Consider the following 16,757-nt stretch of genomic DNA (forward strand, 5'->3'; position numbering starts at 1 on the left):
ACAAGGTTTTCTGCACTTTTTTCCTTGTCTTAAAGAAAAGAGCTGATACCATAGCTCTCCACATCCATCTGGTATGCTTGCATACATATTTTAAACAGTGAGCTAGCTATAGATTTTCCTCTGAACTGGTATCTTTGTGCTAGAGGCTGTACACGTGGAGGGTTTTGTTTGCTTTTTCCTCCTGTTATTTTTTTCTTCTTTGCTCCATTTGGTCAGAACCTCCCATTTTTGTTGATTTCCTGAATTCTTAGTTGTCTGTCCCTCTGACAAGACAGTCCTTACAGTGGCACTTTACCTCCTGGTTCTCATCTGCCAGTCTGGATTTTGTAATTCTTCTAATATGTATCAACCTCTGCTTGCCTAAGGGGTTCCCAGTCAACTGCTTCAACCAATTATTTGAATCTAGCGACCTACTGCCAAACTACTGCCGAACTACTGACTCATTAGTACTATAGTTTAAACCCCAAACTCTTGCATAATCTAGGTTCTCAGCCCTGAACATGTACCAGCTCTACAACACAAACTAACCACATTCTTAGAGAGAGATTAATTTTCATTCTCCCCATGCTACAAGACCAAGAGACACAAAGGACATTGATAATTTGCTGAGCAGAGCAGAAAAATTCTGAGTTCCTAAGTAGAGCAAGAGGGAGTACCAACTTCATTTCACGTCCGTACCCAGATTACAGGAAACTGTAAACAGGGGAGCATACTGATGTGTGTAACCAGCTTACTACTGACTGTGGACTGTTGCTCTATGCCATCAGCATACATGGTTGGCTCCCAATAAAAATCTGCAGATTTAACGGCAGAAAGAGATTTGTATTTCTCTTTGAGAGGGAGATATGAAACACAAGTAAAGCATAAAGCAAAGCTTAAAGATTTACATATGCTTATCATTAATGGCAAAGCTAAAAAGAGAATTCTAGTAACTAACGACTTTCAGTCCAAAACCCAACACGCCAGAATAGATGTTAACAACTTTTTTTTTGGCTGCACTGCACAGCATATGGGATCTTAGTTCCCCGACCAGGGATCCAACCCACACCCCCTGCTTTGGAAGCGCAGCATCTTAACCACTGGACCGCCAGGGAAGTCCGACGTTAACAACTTTTGAAAAGTGGTATACCAAGGTTGTCATCCTTTCTTGGGAAGAGAAATGCCTATCAAGTGCAGATTCCTGTCAGAAGCAGCAGAAGCGCTGATGAACAAATGTTAGCTTTAGCAAGTAACAATGTACAAAGTAACAGCAACATTCCCTGTGTCACAGAAAATATACCAACAGGGTCTAAATTTCTGACAAGGGCAGAAAAGAAAAAATAAGATTGAGAAAGATAAGAAAGCTGAAGGCTGATGCCTCCACATTCTCCCAACAGCAACTGGAATAACCCTTTCAGAAAACAGCTAGGCAATCCATTTCCAGAGATACAAAACATTCATATTCTTGCACCCAGTAATCCCAGTCCTAGAAAGTAATGCTATTAATAATAATAGGTAACATCTACAGAGTATTTACCACTTTATATGAAATCTTGCTTAATCCTAACAACCCTATGAAATATGTACTATTACTGCCCGCATTTAATAAATAAGGAAATCAAGCCAAAATATAAATAACTGAATAAACAAACAAGCAAGCAACTTGTTTAAAGGTCTCACAGGGTCAGAGGAAAGACTCAAACTCAGGTCTATTTGACTAAGAAAGCCATGCCTTTAACTACCACGCCAATTATTATTATTATTACTACTACTACAATAATAATGCCATCAGCACGGAGACACCCGCTGCAACATCAACATCGGGAAATTTCTTCAATCATTAAAAATAACAATTATTAATACCATATGCAGTAAGTAGTAATACTGGTAAGGTAAAGAGATGAGAGAGGCCACTAACTTGCCTTTGTGCTACAATTATAGCTATGTAAAAGTTCTATTTTAGAAGATAACATGGAGTTGCTGGAGTTTGTAGAGGGGGTTTCCCTCCATTTTCCAACTCCTATTACTATTATTACCAAAATACAACAAGCACAGATTTTAACAGTTTTAAAACAACAGATAAGATTGGAGAAGTAAAGAATGTGTTTCTGGTGTCCCTTTACTTAGGGTAGATTTTCTTTCGCAGAAAAGCAACTGTTATGGAAAACAGTAGCAGCCAGACTGGGATTCAGGAGACCTCAATTCTCATTTTGGGCTCTTGATACAATTTCAAAAGGTAAACTGATTTCTCTTCTGCCCCTATCTCCTGGTTTCTGCAACTTGCATCAAAAAAAGTTTAAAACTGGCAAAAAGCAGCTCCTGCAGTTTCAAAGGCCAGGGTCTTAGATGAAGAAAAAAGAAACCAGAAACTTTAAGGATAGAAAGATGTCTTATAGCTCTAATAAATATAAAGGTTAGCATAACCTCTAGATTCATCAAAGCAGCAAAAGTCTGGCATAGCTCATATATACTAGAAATCAACATGACTGAGCAAGTCGATATATACCTCTTATTCTCTTTATCTGTAAAATGAGCATGTTTTAGGTGATATATTTTTAATGTCCATTATGGCAGAGTTCCTGGTTAGCAATTTAAAAAGATTTAAATATGTATATATTAAAAATATATAGACATATGTATATGTCTATAAGGGCAAAGTTACTTATTAGCAATTAGACTTTGAAAATCTTAATGTGAGTTCTTCAAATAACCAATGTTAAAAAAAGAAAACCATAATAATACTACAGTACAGAAGAATTTAAGTAGCAAAAGCAGCAAAACCCTTTCTCTCCTAAGGAAAACTGATTCTATATTATTGAACAATAAATGGAAAGGAAAACTAACAGTAATTTGATACAACAGACACTGTCTTACTGTTTTCAGGCACTTTTTAAATATAGTTTTCCCTCTACCTCCACTTTTTAAACAAAATCCTATAAGTCCATGTCCCTTAACTTTTCTGAGTCTATATGCCCCTTGAGAATCTGATGAAAGCTAGGAACTCTCATCTCTGGGGGGTGGGGTGCAGAATACAAAAATAAAAAATACAAAAGAACACACAAGCAAAATTCCAGACTACTCATGGATCCTTAAGAGATCCTTGGACTGAAGGCCAAAAACACTTGCTACACACTGTCTAAAAAAGAATTCCAAATCTTAAACAGGGAAATGGAGGCTACCTTCTCTAACTGCTTCTCAGTTTTCTTCAGCTGTACTGCACAACAAGCCACTGCCATCAAAGATAGGTTTATTTTAAGCAAAAATAAACGAATGGGACCCAATCAAACTTACAAATTCTTGTACAGGAAAAGAAACCATAAACAAAACTAAAAGACAACCTATGGAATGGAAGAAAATATTTGCAAATGATGTGACTGACAAGGGATTAATTTCCAAAATTTAGAAACAGCTCACACAACTCAACAACAAAAAAACAAACAACTCAATTGAAAAATGGGCAGAAGACCTAAAGACACATTTCTCCAAAGACATACAGATGGCCAACAGGCACCTGAAAAGATGCTCAACATGGCTAACTATTAGAGAAATGCAAATCAAAACTACAGTGAGACACTACCTCACACCAGTCAGAATGGCCATCATAAAGTCTACAAATAACAAATGCTGGAGAGGATATGGAGAAAAAGGAACCCTCCTACACACTGTTGGTGGGAACGTAAGCTGGTACAGCCACTATGGAGAACAGTATGGAGGTTCCTCAAAAAACTAAAAATATAGAGTTGCCATATGATCCAGCAATCCCACTCCTGGGCACATATCCAGACAAAACTATAATTCGAAAAGATACATGCACCCCAATGTTCACAGCAGCATTATTTACAATAGCCAAAACATGCAAGCAAAGTGTCTATAACAGATAAATGGGTAAAGAAGATGTGGTATATATATACAGTGGAGTACTACTCAGAGATAAAAAAGAATGAAATAATGCCATGTGCAGCAACATGGATAGACCTAGAGACTATCATACGAAGTAAAGTCAGAAAGACAAATACCATATGATATCACTTAAATGTGGAATCTAAAATGTGACACAACTGAACCTAGCTATCAAACAGAAACAGACTCACAGACGTAGAGAACAGACTTGTGGTTGCCAAGGGGGAGGGGAGTGAGGAAGGGAAGGATTGGGAGTTGGGGTTAGCAGATGGAAACTCGTATATATAGAATGGATAAATAACGAGGTCCTACTAACTGTATTCAATATCCTGTGATAAACCATAACGGAAAAGAATATAAAAAAGAACGTATGTATACATATAACTGAATCATTTTGCTGTACAACAAAAATTAACACAATATTGTATATCAACTACACTTCAATTAAGAAAAAAAACACAGGTTTATTCTTGCAAAGATAAACTTATGGAGACAACAGGTACTACTTGTTGATTACTTCCATCTGGTTGCCACAATGAACGTTGTACTTCCCTACCATCAACATAAAGCTAAAAGGAACCTTAGGATCCAACCACAAGGAAGTGTATAATTACACTATGGTACATCTACCTGAAATATTATGCAATCATCAAAAATGTTACCAAAATGGTTATGGCATAGAAAATGTTAGTGATATCTAAAGTCAGATTTTAAAATAAACATAAATTTAGGTCTATATACAAAAGATAGTTAAAACTATGTTTCAAACAAAACAAAAGCCAAAGGCTAAAATTTATTTCCAAAGGGAAATACATCAAAATTTAAGAGCAATTAAAACTGAGTATTGAAATTATGATTTTCTCCATTTCTTAAATTTTCCAGTAAAAAAATTTTAATTAATAAAGTGACAACTGTAAGTTATTATATTTCATTAAAAAGACAACTTAATTCATGGATTTTTTCCCATTCTTAGCTCTTAATTACTTTTGAAAGGACTAAGCACTATTTTGCACATAGGGATTAAAACTAAAATCAATCCATTTAAGAAGTGAATGACAGCTTCTTGACTCTGTGAAAATTTTTTTCTCACTGGCACAACTGTACTGTCTTAATTCTCCTAAATCAATTATTCCAGTATCCTTGACTCAAAGATTTCAGAATAAAATAAATTAGAATTAACAATCATGTTATTTGAATTATACAAAACTGTAACACTAAATTTTCAAAAGTTATAGAGACTTCTCAGGAAAAAAAAATATCTCAGGACACTAAACTGATAAATTATGACTAGTTAACTCAAACTGGTAAATGAGACCCACATCTGAATACAAATGTAACCAATCATAATAACATTAAGAATGGAGAAATTTAGTCTTAATATTTTAGACAAAATTCAACTATCAATATTTGAGAGGCTTTAACATGCTTCCATTACTTTACAATCACAAGAGGAAACATTCCTAGAGAACACTACCTCACAAAAATAAAAAAGCATCTTTCCACTAATTCTATGAGGCATGTTTTCTTCACAAATATGTTAGTTAAAAATTTTACGATCGACACTAAAGATAGCGGAGTAGAAGGACATGCTCTCCCTGCAAGAGCACCGGAATCACAACTAACTGAACAATCATTGACAGGAAGACACTGGAACTCACCAAAAAACATACCCCACATCCAAAGACAAAGGAGAAGCCACAATGACATGGTAGGAGGGGTGCAATCACAATAAAATCAAATCCCATAACTGCTGGGTGGGTGACTCACAAACTGGAGAACACTTATACCACAGAAGTCCACCCATTGGAGTGAAGGTTCTGAGCCCCACATCAGGCTCCCCAACCTGGGGGTCCGGCAACGGGAGAAGGAACTCCTAGAGAATCAGATTCGAAGGCTAGCAGGATGGGATAGCAGGACATTGACAGGACTGGGGGAAACAGAGACTCCACTCGTGGAGGGCACACACAAAGTAGTGTGCGTAACAGGACCCAGGGGAAGGAGCAGTGACCCCAGGTGAGATGAGCCAGACCTACCTGCTAGTGTTGGAGGGTCTCCTGCAGAGGTGGGGGGTGGCTGTGTCTCACCGTGAGAACAAGAGCACTGGCAGCAGAAGTTCTGGGAAGTACTCCGTGGTGTGAGCCCTCCCAGAGTCCACCATTAGACCCACCAAAGAGCCGGGTAAGCTCCAGTGTTGGGTCGCCTCAGGCCAAACAACCAAAGGGAGTGAACCAAGCCCCACCGATCAGCAAACAAGAGGATTAAAGTTTTACTGACCTCTGCCCACCAGAGCAAAAAACAGCTCTACCCACCACCAGTCCCTCCCATCAGGAAGCTCGCAAAAGCCTCTTAGATACCCTCAGCTACCAGAGAGCAGCCAGCAAAAGCAAGAAGAACTACAACCCTGCAGCCTGTGGAACAAAAACCACATTCACAGAAATACAAGCAAGATGAAAAGGCAGAGGGCTATGTACAAGATAAAATCCCAGAAAACCAACTAAATGAAGTGGAAATAGGCAACCTTCCAGGAAAAGAATTCAGAATAATCATAGTGAAGATGATCAAAGACTTCAGAAAAGTAATGGAGGCAAAGATCGAGAAGACGCAAGAAATGTTTAACAAAGACCTAGAAGAATTAAAGAACAAACAGTGAGAAAAATTAAAGAACAAACATACAATAACGTAAATGAAATAAACACTAGAAGGAATCAATACCAGAATAACTGAGGAAGAAGAACAGATAAGTGACCTGGATGACAGACTGGTGGAATTCACTGCCATGGAACAGAATAAAGAAAAAACAATGAAAAGAAATGAAGACAGCCTAAGAGACCTCTGGGACAACATTAAACACAACAACATTCTCATTATAGGGGTCCCAGAAGGAAAAGAGAGAGAGAAAGAACCCAAGAAAATATGTGAAAAGATTATAGTTGAAAAATTCCCTAACATTGGAAAGGAAATAGCCACCCAAGTCCAAAAAGCACAGAGAGTCCCAAGCAGGATAAACCCAAAGAGAAACACGCTGAGACACATAATAATCAAATTGGCAAAAATTAAAAACAAAGATAAATTACTGAAAGCAATAAGGGAAAACAACAAATAACATACAAGAGAATTCCCATAATGTTAACAGCTGATTTCTCAGCAGAAACTCTACAAGCCAGAAGGGAGTGGCATGACATATTTAAAGTGATGAAAGGGAAGAACCTACAGCCAAGATTACTATACCCAGCAAGGATCTCATTCAGATTTGATGGAGAAAGCAAAAGCTTTACAGACAAGCAAAAGCTAAGAGAATTCAGCACCACCAAACCAGCTCTACAACAAATGCTAAAAGGAACTTCTCTAAGTAGGAAACACAAGAGAAAAAAAAGATCTACAAAAACAAACCCGAAACAATTAAAAAAATGGTCATAGAAACATACATATCAATAATCACCTTAAATGTGAATGGATTAAATGCTCCAACCAAAAGACACAGGCTTGCTGAATGGATACAAAAACAAGACCCATATATATGCTGTCTACAAAAGACCCACTTCAGACTTAGGGACACATGAGGACTGAAAGTGAGCAGATGGAAAAAGATATTCCATGCAAATGGAAATCAAAAGAAAGCTGGAGTAGCAATACTCATATCAGATAAAATAGACTTTAAAATAAAGAATGTTACAAGAGACAAGGAAGGACACTACATAATAACCAAGGGATCAATCCAAGAAAAAGATATAACAATTATAAATATATATGCACCAAACATAGGAGCACCTCAATACATAAGGCAACTGCTAACAGATATGAAAGAGGAAATCAACAGTAACACAATAATAGTGGGGGACTTTAACACCTCACTTATAGCAATGGACAGATCATCCAAAATGAAAATAAATATGGAAACAGAAGCTTTAAATGACACAATAGACCAGATAGATTTAATTAATATTTATAGGATATTCCATCCAAAAACAGCAGATTACACTTTCTTCTCAAGTGCGCACGGAACATTCTCCAGGATAGATCACATCTTGGGTCACAAATCAAGCCTCAGTAAATTTAAGAACGCTGAAATTGTATCAAGCATCTTTCTTGACCACAACACTATGAGATTAGAAATCAACTGCATGGAAAAAAACGTAAAAAACACAAACACATGGAGGCTAAAGAATACATTACTAAATAACCAAGAGATCACTGAAGAAATCAAAGAGGAAATCAAAAAATACCTACAGGCAAATGACAATGAAAACACAACGATCCAAAACATATGGGATGCAGAAAAAGCAGTTCTAAGAGGGAAGTTTATAGCTATACAAGCCTACCTCAAGAAACAAAAAAAAATCTCAAATAAACAACCTAACCTTACACCTAATGGAACTAGAGAAAGAAGAACAAACAAAACCCAAAGTTAGCAGAAGAAAAGAAATCATAAAGATGAGAGCAGAAATAAATGAAATAGAAACAAAGAAAACAATACCAAAGATCAGTAAAACTAAAAGCTGCTTCTTTGAGAAGATAAACAAAATTGATAAACCACTGCCAGACTCATCAAGAAAAAGAGGGAGAGAACTCAAATCAATAAAATTAAAAATGAAAAAGCAGAAGTTACAACAGACACTGCAGAAATACAAAGCATCCTAAGAGACTACTACAAGCAACTCTATGCCAATAAAATGGACAACCGGGAAGAAATGGAAAATATGAACAGACCAATCACAAGTAATGAAATTGAAACTGTGATTAAAAATGTTCCAACAGGGCTTCCCTCGTGGCGCAGTGGTTGAGAGTCTGCCTGCCAATGCAGGGGACACGGATTCGTGCCCTGGTCTGGGAAGATCCCACATGCCGCGGAGCGGCTGGGCCCGTGAGCCATGGCCGCTGAGCCCGCACGTCCAGAGCCTGTGTTCCACAAAGGGAGAGGCCACAACAGTGAGAGGCCCGCATACTGCAAAAAAAAAAAAATTTCCAACAAACAAAAGTCCAGGACCAGATGGCTTCACAGGCGAATTCTATCAAACATTTATTGAAGAGCTAACACCCATGCTTCTCAAACTCCTCCAAAAAGTTGCAGAGGAAAGAACACTCCCAAACTCATTCTATGAGGCCACCATCACCCTGATACCAAAACCAGACAAAGACACTACAAAAAAGGGAAATTACAGACCAATATCACTCATGAATATACATGCAAAAATCCTTAACAAAATACTAGCAAACAAAATCCAACAACATATTAAAAGGATCATACACCATGATCAAGTGGGATTTATATCCCAGGGATGCAAGGAATCCTCAATACACGCAAATCAATGTAATACACCATATAAACAAGCTGAAGGATAAAAAACATATGATCATCTCAATAGATGCAGAAAAAGCTTCTGTCAAAATTCAACACCCATCTATGATAACTCTCCAGAAAGTGGGCATAGAGGGAACCTACCTCAACATAATAAATGCTATATACAACAAACCCACAGCAAACATCATTCTCAATGGTGAAAAACTGAAAGCATTTCCTTGAATTTGGATCAGGAAAAAGACAAGGATGTCCACTCTCTCCACTATTATTCAACATAGTTTTGGAAGTCCTAGCCATGGCAATCAGAGAAGAAAAAGAAATAAAAGGAATACAAATTGGAAAAGATAAAGTAGAACTGTCACTGTTTGCACATGACATGATACTACACATAGAGAATCCTAAAGATGCCACCAAAAAACTACCAGAGCTAATCAATGAATTTGGTAAAGTTACAGGATACAAAAGTAATGCACACAAGTCTCTTGCATTCCTATACACTAATGATGAAAAATCTGAAAGAGAAATTAAGGAAACACTCCCACTTACCACTGCAACAAAAATAAAATACTTAGGAATAAACCTACCTAGGGAGACAAAAGACCTGTATGCAGAAAACTGTAAGACACTGATGAAAGAAATTAAAGATGATACAAACAGATAGAGAGATACACCATGTTCTTGGATTGGAAGAATCAATATTGTGAAAATGACTATACTACCCAAAGCAATCTACAGATTCAATGCAATCCCTATCGAATTACCAATGGCATTTTTTACAGAACTAGAACAAAAAAATCTTAAAATTTATATGGAGACACAAAAGACCCCGAATAGTCAAAGCAGTCTTGAGGGAAAAAACGGAGCTGGAGGAATCAGACTCCCTGACTTCAGACTATACTACAAAGCTACAGTAATCAAGACAGTATGGTACTGGCACAAAAACAGAAATATAGCTCAATCAAACAGGATAGAAAGCCCAGAGATACACCCACGCACCTGTGGTCAACTAATCTATGACAAAGGAGGCAAGGATATATACAATGGAGAAAAGATAGCCTCTTCAATAAGTGGTGCTGGGAAAACTGGACAGCTACATGTAAAAGAATGAAATTAGAACACTCCCTAACACCATACACACACAAAAAAACCCTCAAAATGGATTATAGACCTAAATGTAAGACTGGACACTATAAAACTCTTAGAGGAAAACATAGGAAGAACACTCTTTGACATAAATCACAGCAAGATCTTTTTTGATCCACCTCCTAGAGTAATGCAATTAAAAACAAAAATAAACAAATGGGACCTAATGAAACTTTAAAGCTTTTGTAAAGCAAAGGAAACTACAAACAAGATGAAAAGACAACCCTCAAAATGGGAGAAAATATTCACAAACGAATCAACGGACAAAGGATTAATCTCCAAAATATATAAACAGCTCATGCAGCTCAATATTAAAAAACAAACAACCTGGGGCTTCCCTGGTGGCGCAGTGTTTGAGAGTCTACCTGCCGATGCAGGGGACACGGGTTCGTGTCCCGGTCCGGGAGGATCCCACATGCCGCGGAGCTGCTGGGCCCGTGAGCCATGGCCGCTGAGCCTGCGCATCCGGAGGCTGTGCTCCGCAATGGGAGAGGCCACAACAGTGAGAGACCCGCGTACCACAAAAAAAAAAAAAAAAAAAAAAAAAATCAGAAAATGGACAGAAGACCTGAGTAGACATTTCTCCAAAGAAGAAATACAGATGGCCAAGAAGCACATGAAAAGCTGCTCATCACTAATTGTTAGAGAAATGCAAATCAAAACTACAATGAAATATCACCTCACAGCAGTTAGAATGGGCTTCATCAGAAAATCTGCAAACAACAAATGCTGAAGAGGGTGTGGAAAAAAGGGAACCCCCTTGCACTGTTGGTGGGAATGTAAATTAATACAGCCACTATGAAGAACAGTATGGAGCTTCCTTAAAAAACTAAAAATAAAATTACCATAGGACCCAGCAATCCCACTACTGGGCATATACCCAGAGAAAACTATAATTCAAAAAGACACATGTACCCCAATGTTCATTGCAGCACTATTTACAATAGCCAGGTCATGGAAGCAACCTAAATGTCTGTCGACAGGCGAACGGATAAAGAAGATGTGGTATGTATATACAATGGAATATTACTCAGCCATAAAAAGGAATGAAATTGGGTCATTTGTGGAGACATGGATGGATCTAGAGACTGTCGTACACAGTGAAGTAAGTCAGAAAGAGAAAAACAAATATTGTATATTAACGCATATACGTGGAACCTAGAAAAATGGTACAGATGAACCGGTTTGCAGGGCAGAAATGGAGGCACAGATGTAGAGAACAAATGTATGGACACCAAGTGGGGAAAGTGGCGGGGCGTGATGGTGGTGGTGGTGGTATGATGAACTGGGAGATTGGGATTGACATATATACACTAATAACTATAAAATGGATAACTAATAAGAGCCTGCTGTATAAAAAAATAAAATCAAATTCAAAAAAAATTCTTCATATTTACCCACAAAGAAACAAAAAAAACTTTTAAGATCAAGGATACGAAATTAAATTCATTAGAACTAAACAACATAAAAAGAAATGAAATTGAGTTATTTGAAGTGAGGTGGATGGACCTAGAGACTGTCATTCAGAGTGAGGTCAGAAAGAGAAAAACAAATACCATATGCTAACACATATATATGGAATCTTAAAAAAAAAAAAGGTTCTGAAGAACATAGGGGCAAGACAGCAACAAAGACGCTGACCTAGAGAATGGACTTGAGGACACGCGGAGGGGAAGAGTAAGCTGGGACGAAGTGAGAGAGTGGCATGGACATTTACACACTACAAAGGTAAAACAGATAGCTAGTGGGACGCACCCACACAGCACAGGGAGATCAGCTCCGTGCTTTGTGTCCACCTGGAGGGGGGGGATAGGGAAGGTGGGAGGGAAGCACAAGAGGGAGGAGATATGAGGATATATGTGTATGTATAGCTGATTCACTTTGTTATACAGCAGAAACTAACACACCATTGTAAAACAATTGTACTCCAATAAAGGTGTTAATAAAAAAAACTAAACAACAGGTATAATTTCTAATCTTGCTAAGGGTCTTTTTAAAAGCACAGAGAGGGACTTCCCTGGTGGTGCAGTGGTTAAGACTCCAAGCTCCCAATGCAGGGGGCCCAGGTTTGATCCCTGGTCAGAGAACTAGATCCCACATGCATGCAGCAACTAAGGGTTCACATGCCACAACTAAGACCTGACGTAACCAAAAAAATAAAAAATAAAAAAAAGCACAGAGATTTTCTGTAATTGGTATTATAAAACAACAAAAATAAAACAAAACCAAAATAGTTAACTTCCAGTCAAAATAGTAACAGCATCTATTTCTTCTACTCCCTTAGGCCCTTGTCATTTAAACAATCTGCAAAGTGGTAGTTCTGTGCCTAAGTGTATAAATTTGGGGTATTGTCTCATGACATAAGGCATTTAGCCCTGGTGAAAGGAAATTAATGAAGCACATCAACCTTAACAGACAATTATTTAAGGAGATTGGGAATACTACACTATTGACCAGACTTGGGAAAAGTAGGGTTATAGGACATCCACAACTCCTCCCACACTCCATTTCACCCTAAAAATCTTCTTTTAAATATGGAGACTCAAAAACTTGAAAGTAGACACACAACTATGTCACAGATCAATCTCTGTCTATCTCTCTCTCAAGATCCATGCCACAGATCAATCTGTCCCTCTCTCTTTCTTCAAATACACCCTCTTATATTTATAACGCTCTTTACATTACCTCTTAAACCTTTACAAATAACCTGGAAGGTCAACGAGAGTGCTATTTTTTTATTATTATTATTTTAGAAAAGAAAACAGAAAGGCCAAGAAATTTGCTAGTAGTGGAACCAGACCTAGAAACCAAGTCTCCTGCCTTCAATTCTGAAGCTCCTTCTACTACACACAACACTACCCCTTCTGTAATACAGGAAAGCCTTCTACAAAACATTTGGCTGGATTCCAAGACAGCCGTCCCAGACTGAATTAGACTCTATACAGACAGCCGTCCCAGACTGAATTAGACTCTATACAGTAAATAGTGTAAATAGTGAGGATTTAATGCAATTACTGGCATGGAGGCATACATCTTTTTATAAGTGAAAAATCAGTTGGTTTTAAGTTAAATCTACATAGTCTGTGTATGGTGGGGGAAACACGCAGAACACTCTTCTGAAAAAGAAGTCGAAATGAAGTATGCAGATTTGCACATTTTACAATAGCTAATAGAGGTAGTATAATCAACACAGTGAGTAGAAAAAAGAAAACAGTAGACAACTAAAAAGAACAATGTAAACAGAAACTGCATGATGTTTTTATTTTTAAGAAATAAAATGAGGGGCTTCTTTTCTTCCTCCCCCCACCCCAAAATAATTTGAGATTTTAGAACATTAGGCTCTAAAATGAGAAGTAGAAGAGGATTTTGTTTAGCCATCAAACAAAATCCCTGCCAAAACTGCTGGATCTGGAATATAACACATCAGAAATCCAAAGTCCTATTTGTAGATCAGTTACTTGTACTATATAGTTCACATTAACCAATTATTTAAATCTTTCAATTCTCGTATCTATAAAATCATAACACTCTAGCCAAACTATTTTCTAATGACCTTGGAAGGAGGAAACAATGTCTACAAAGGTAATGAGCAATACTTTAATTCCCATTATCCACTGCAAGAATAAATATTCCTCAAACATCTTCTGTGCGTGAAGTACTAGGCTAGGCTATAAGTGCAGAGAAAATGATGGTCTTTATAATCTAGAAAAATAAAGCACAGAGAAATGCTTAGCTAATGACAATAACTGCATGATAAATCTGAGGCATCTCAGAGAAACAGCTTTCATAGGACACCAGTCAAACAGAATGAAGTTGGATTTGATCAAGATACCAAATAAAAACAGTAGTCATTAGGTTTAGCTGGGAAGAGAAGAGGCAAGTAGGTAGCTATGTCCTTTAGGTTCCCAAAGCATATCACTTATCTGTTACTGCATTTAACACACTGCATGGTAGTTTGTCATCTCTGCTTATTCAATTGAATAAGAGACCCTATTCGCTTCATTTTTCTATCCCTAATCCCTAGCAGAAGGTCTGGCACACAGAAGATAATCAATAAATGTTTTTTGAACAGGCAAAGTAAGGACAGGTTTCCCTATTTAAATTATTTTAATCTATACTACTTGTGCAGGTAATTTACTCCCTGTCTCTCAACTCCAAAACCACCACTCTAGACTGCTCTGTGGTGCTTAGGCTGAGACTGTGCAACTGTATTTCACCAACTCTTCTGCCAGGGGGCTCCCTGTTAGGCTTTGCCAATGGAGGTAATGAATGGAGATGGGAAAGCAGGAAGAGGGGTGAGGGGACTTCCTTCCAGTTACTGGCAGCAGCAATTGGTTCCAGCCTCCAGCTTCTTTCAGTATCCCCCAGAACTCATCAGCAGCTCAACAAGGCTGACCTCAAAAGTTCAGAACCAGGCCAGTAGAACCTCTTCTCTGAGTAACGTTCTCTTTTCGCTCTTAACACTCGTCTAACCACCTCCCTATATTAAATCCCCTCTGTTCAAATTCCTATTGAAGTTTGTTTTCTCTGTTGGACACTAACACATTGTTAATCACAGTGATTCTAGCTGCTCTCCTCTGAGATACCTTGCTTCTTTACTGAAGGGAAAAGCAAAGGAACATTGGAGTTACAGGTAAAATACATTTTAGAAAAAAAAACACCAAACACTTTAAATTTGTGTCTATTAAATTGCAATTAAAAAATCATTTAACTTTTGTGATTTAAATTATTCAGCTTGCAAAGGAAAAAAAAGAGAGGAAACAAGAAACATTTAAACAGTTCAGACTATTCCAAGCACCCCCCCGCCACGTCCTCTCACTAGAGCACATGTATCCTAGAGAAAATGTGAGATAGTGGAGCTGGTCTGCTGTTCCTCAGTGGTCTCAGTTCCCACAAGTCTCTCCTGGTATGAGCATGATGCCACGCTGAATGTGATTCTTACATTTAAAGACTTTTTTTTTTTTTTTTTGCTGTGTTCAACACAGCCCATACTGCAGGCTGACTACTTCATCTAGTGTTCAACAAAAGAAACAACAATCTATTCCAACACTAAAGATGAACTGAACTTACTGGTATGTTTTCCTATCCTAAGGGATTTTCAAGCATAATTTCTTACATGTGTTTTTCATTTTACGCACTGACGTTAGAATCTAACTTCTTCATAAACTACAACTACACGCTACAGCATAGGAACAAAAAGAAATCCCTCTTGCAGGAGAGCCCCAAATCAACGCAACTGTTGAAAACAAATGACCAAAATGCTTTGTTCAAATGTTACGGTTTGTTACTTCATTTAATAAAATGCCCTCATTAGACAATTTAATCTGAGGTTAATTTCAAAAATAATTTTTCAGGCTTCCCTGGTGGCGCAGTGGTTGGGAGTCTGCCTGCCGATGCAGGGGACACGGGTTCGTGCCCCGGTCCGGGAAGATCCCATATGCCGCGGAGCGGCTGGGCCCATGAGCCATGGTCGCTGAGCCTGCGCTCCGCAACGGGAGAGGCCACAACAGTGAGAGGCCCGCGTACCGCAAAATAATAATAATACTGATAATTTTTCATTATTGTACTTAATAAATTGATTTTTTTTAATTATGACAAAATGGCAGATACGTAGAGAGAAGGAAAAGTCAAGCAATGAGAATCTTTCTCAGAATTCTTAGTAACGTATGTATATAGTTCCTGAGCATCCAAGAAAAGGTATCACTAGCCCCAGACATATTAGTCCACTTCGGCTGCCTAACATCCATAAGACAAAAGAGAAGTGAAAAAAATTTTGAAGTTTAAAGTCCATGCCAGTTCCACTGGGGTTCCTCCACAAAGCATAAAGTGGAGAGTGGGCCACGTACTCCCTTAGCATAATTCGGGGACTCATCACCTAGCTCCTGCCCATGGACATACTAACACCAGTTGCTACTTAACTGCCAGAAGTCCCATTACCACGGTCAGTATATCCATGTAAAATCAACCAAGCTATACACCTTACAAGAGTCACCAGAGGACCCGTCTGACACATTAGGTAGAAAAAGTGAAAGTCTTGGGGGGGTGGGGGGGGAATAGACAGGATATCTGGATCTACAGAGAATGGACAGGGTAAATTTTACTGTACCTCTGTACCCAAATTATATGGGGATCTACTCACTTAAATGCAAATAAACATTCAATAAGTTACTATAATAACATTGATATCTTGAAAGATTCCAAAGAAATGAAAAACATCAGGAAATTTAATAACTAATGTCTGACGACAATGTCTGTCTTCCACACCACGAGTAACAAACATTAATTAAAAATCAAGTGTAGATCTGTACGCCGTCTGACTGTACATAATCTCACAGTATTTTTCCCTTTTTAAAAACTGCAAACTGTGGGGCCTCCCTGGTGGCGCAGTGGTTGAGAGTCCGCCTGCCGATGCAGGGGATACGGGTTCGTGCCCCGG

The 16,757-nt window shown here is 38.1% G+C and overlaps 1 protein-coding gene across 3 annotated transcripts in view; it reads right to left on the minus strand.

Annotated features, from left to right (window-relative positions):
* The window catches only part of RNF2 (ring finger protein 2), a 56,422-nt gene that overhangs the window by 37,032 nt on the left and 2,633 nt on the right, over positions 1-16,757 (minus strand). Inside the window, exon 1 of one of the 3 annotated variants that reach the window (XM_082615438.1) lies at positions 5,913-5,928. The exons of the other annotated variants lie outside the window; for them this stretch is intronic. The gene's annotated coding sequence lies outside the window, so the exon portion shown is untranslated. Of the gene's footprint in view, positions 1-5,912; positions 5,929-16,757 lie in introns of those variants that run through there. 3 annotated transcript variants of the gene reach the window in all.

Source organism: Mesoplodon mirus (genome assembly GCF_964341445.2).
Source record: "Mesoplodon mirus genome assembly, chromosome: 3".
Taxonomy (NCBI): Eukaryota; Metazoa; Chordata; class Mammalia; order Artiodactyla; family Ziphiidae; genus Mesoplodon; species Mesoplodon mirus.